Genomic DNA, 4,159 nt, shown 5'->3' with positions numbered 1-4,159 from the left:
TAAAGTCCCACTTTTCTATTCATTACGAGGTCTCCGCAGATAAGCTTGTGATAATCGTATAAATAAAGACTAATTTTTAAATACAAAAATCTCGTTATTCATGAAATGAAATGCACCAACCTATTTTCACGTATTTATGTTAAAATTCTTATTGATGATGTGTTAATTCACTTTATCTCACTAAGCAAGTATATGATCGTGAGTAGCGATGCGTATCACTGACAGTTACACGATACAGTCACATTAATGTGATCACCGCCTATGTTCGACGTCAACAAGTAAAAACCACTCACAGACAACAGATGGCAGCACTGTCAGTGGAGGGAACATGAAGCGTGTCCTTGCAGTCACTGTCGTAATGTGGAAACAGAATGATTTTTATTATTGGCTTTTGGGCCAAGGGTGGAACCATTCCCGAAACGACTAAATTTGTAAACTGTTTGCGTGCCGCCGTGGTTAAATTATATGGTTAAACTATACCATGTATGTCATAAGGCACTCCGTCTTCAGGCCACAAGTAGCCCATCGGGACCATCCGACCGCCGTGTCATCCTCAGATGAGGATGCGGATACGAGGGGCATGTGGTCAGCACACCGCTCTCCCGGTCGTTATGATGGTTTTCTTTGACCGGAGCCGCTACTATTCGGTCGAGCAACTCCTCAATTGGCATCACGAGGCTGAGTGCACCCTGAAAAATGGCAACAGCGCAAGGCGGCTGGATGGTCACCCATCCACGTGCCTGCCGCGCCCGACAGCGCTTAACTTCGGTGATCTCACGGGAACCGGTGTATCCACTGCGGTAAGGCCGTTGCCGTATGGAGCTATCCAAAACCAGCGCCGAGATAGCTGTGATGTACCACGGGCCACAGACGGAAGGGTGAACGACAGATGCGGCAATGTGTAGGGCGAATAGATGGCTCTGAGCACTATGGGACTTAACTTCTGAGGTCATCAGTCCCCTAGTACTTGAAACTACTTAAACCTAACTAACATCACAAACATCCATGCCGGAGGCAGGATTCGAACCTGCAACCGTAGCAATCGCGTGATTCCAGACCATAGCGCCTAGAACCGCTCGCCACTCCGGCCGGCGGGCGAATAGACATGCAACTGTTGAGCATCTGACCTGCCAGACGAACCAAGAGGCTACTCAGCGAAAGTTGCTGCGTGTGGTCCTCAGCAACAGACGCCTGGTTCATGCATCCATGCTGACCGCTGATCATCGACGACGAAGGCTCAAATTTGCACACCGATGCCGCGACTGGACGTCCACTGAGTGGCAGCAGGTGACCTTTTCAGATGAATCACGTTTTACGCTCTATCGGACAGATCGCCGTTAGCGTGTACGGTCCTGCAGCAGTCGTCAGAAGTGTCCAGGTCGGAGGAGAGAACGTTACGGTCAGCGGAATGTTTTCGTGGCAGTCCCTACGTGATGTCATTCTGGAAGGCACAACGGATCAAGTCGAGTATGCGTCTGTCTTCGGAGCTACGTCCACCCCTACATGCAGTTTGTTTTTTCCTCCGCACGATGCCATCTACCAGCAGGATAATGCAACGCGTCATACAGGTCGTGGCGTAATTGAGTGGTTCAAAGAGCTGTAGAATAAATCTATTGTAATCCCCTGATCGTCAATATTCCCGAATTTAAGCCCAGTCGAGAATCCGTGGGACCACCTCGATCAGGCTGTTCGCGCCAAGGATCCTCTACAGAGAAACATATCGCAGCTGGTCGTGGCTCTGAACTCGGCATGACTCCTCATCCCTGTTGGTGCCTTCCAGAGCCTCACTGACTCTCTTACTGCACGTCTCAAGTTGCAAAAGGTGATTATTTCAGGCTTTTGACAGGTGGCCACATTAATGTGACTGAGCCGTGTGAATACCAACAGACACGCAGTTTTCTCCATGCTGTGTAAACTGTTTTACATTTATCACCAAGTATTGTGCACTGTCATTCAGTACACCTGGAACAAACTGTGCCCAAGGTGTGCTGGATTATTTTACAGTTCTGCCGCTGTGTACTAGATTGTTTTACAGTCCTGTCGCTGTCGTGTAGAAAACAGAATTATCAGTAGGCAATTTGCAAAGGCTGGTCACTATCTCGTATGTCATTTACGCATAGTAAGAACCGGACTTCGCTGCTGCGCGTCTAACATTCTTTCTTTCTGATAACTTGCAGCAACGCGCTTGCAACGAAAGAAGGAACAGCGGGTTTGCATTTTGCAGTTTCCAAACCCAGACTGCTACAAAAAAGTCATTATAGACACACTATCCCGATACTCCTTAGGACGTAAGCTTTCCGATTTTTGCAAAGAAAAAAAAACACTTTGCGAAGGGAGCATTTCAGTATAGAAAGCCAATTACTCCATTAATTGTGTCGTCCGACCAATCGAAGAATGTTGTTTCCAAAAACAAAAACTAGTAGCTTTACTTTTGTTAATAGATTTAAGAAGCCAGAAATTTAATAAGCAGGTACTTTAACTGATAGAGGTAAAAAACAAACAGGCATTCTCATCAGAAATCCATTTTCGTCAGAAAAAAGATGGTATGTGATATTGCAGGAACATTGGGCAGCAATGCAGAACATATTTTCTGACATGGAAAAAGAATTCCGTCCCTGTACGGTTGCTGAATTTCTTATTTTTAGACGTATACACTGCTGTGCAAAACTTAAGAACGAAAGTAACTTTCGCAAGATGTGACACTGCCAAGTAACATATCTTGATGAAACGCGAATCATACATAGAAAGAACTTTTTCCCTTTATGTGGACAACAATGCGTATAATAGCTCCTTCCGTTTAGTAAGTAGTTAATATTGGTTCTAGTGAATATAAAAGCCAAAACAGAAAAAGGGCAATTGCAATGATGAAATGAACGACGAAAATCGGCGAAGTCTACGTTGTAGGCCTATATTTAATAAGATGATGCGTGACCGTGGAAAGATTATTAATAAGTTTTGTGCCTCAGAATAAACTTTACAATAAAATGACGCTCATAAATCGACGTTAGACTTCGTTATCATATAAATGAATGAAGACCGATTCGTTTCCTCGAACGTGCTGTGAGCACTTAATACTGCGACAATGGCGGCCGATCCATTGCGTCGTCATACTAAGACGACCAACAACGAATATTTGCTCAAAAGCATTAAAAGTTATCAGGTTAGAACAAGGAGTAAATTAACTAATACAAATGAATAAAGTAAATATTCATAGTAGTATAACTGGGATTAATAAAAAAAAAATCAGAAAGCACCACATTTTATTCGATCCGTTCACGGAAGGGAATGCAAGGCAGTCTTCAGACACTGGCATTTCTGCTAAAAACAAATTCAGGACGGAAAAAAGTCATAGGACGTATATCTGAGGTTGTGAAGCTGTGAGGATGATAAATTGTAGGATTATAGCGACCGCATCGAAAAGCGCTGGTGGAGGAGCTCCTGGAACGAGAGGATATTCAACGAACAGAGTGCCTGCCCACTCTCCCGACTTGCAACCCATCTAGCACGAATGGGACGCGTTTGGGAGCCGTATTTCAAAACGTCCACGTGCACCAACGAGCATCCAGCTGTTTGTCAACCGCGCTGGCTGAGGAATGGAACGCTATATCACCACTTACCAACCTCGTTGTTCGCATGGTAGCATACTGAAAAATATTCACACTCCATTTAGAACCATGTCCCACGTTTTTTCATGTCCGGGGGATCATTACAAATTATTGTCCTCGGATAAAAGTGTTATATATGTTCATCTCACCGTGCATTTCTTTCAGTTATCTCCTGTACTCTATTTTACTGTTCTGTAAAAGTATAGTCGTGTCCGAGTTTCATCGAGCAATTTTACTTGAGATTGATACACCATGCGAAATGTGCCTTCGTCCTTAAGCTTTCCACACTATTGTATACGATTCTTATCTCTCGTTTTATCTTTAGCAATGCATCGGCCTCATAGACAACATAAATCACTCGCTGCATTTACTCATTCACATTTCAGTTCATCATTGTTAACTTCAGTACATATTCTTACTTTTCCTAAAATAGTTTACCACGGTGTCGAAAGCTCCGATAATTCATTACCGCATTACAGAGAAGAAAAGTCCGACGAATTACGAAGGAAAGCATTTGACGATTTATAGCTGCACCAGACACATAAGGTATTCGA

General features: G+C 43.9%; 1 pseudogene; it reads right to left on the bottom strand.

The window, feature by feature from the left end:
- Window positions 1-697: 697 nt before the first annotated feature.
- LOC126476920 (5S ribosomal RNA) lies at window positions 698-814 on the bottom strand (annotated as a pseudogene).
- Between the last annotated feature and the right edge of the window lie 3,345 nt (window positions 815-4,159).

The sequence above is a fragment of the Schistocerca serialis genome, chromosome 4 (assembly GCF_023864345.2).
Source record: "Schistocerca serialis cubense isolate TAMUIC-IGC-003099 chromosome 4, iqSchSeri2.2, whole genome shotgun sequence".
Classification (NCBI taxonomy): Eukaryota; Metazoa; Arthropoda; class Insecta; order Orthoptera; family Acrididae; genus Schistocerca; species Schistocerca serialis.
The sequence above is the reverse complement of the archived record's forward strand: the minus strand, read 5'-3'. Positions and strand labels throughout refer to the sequence as shown.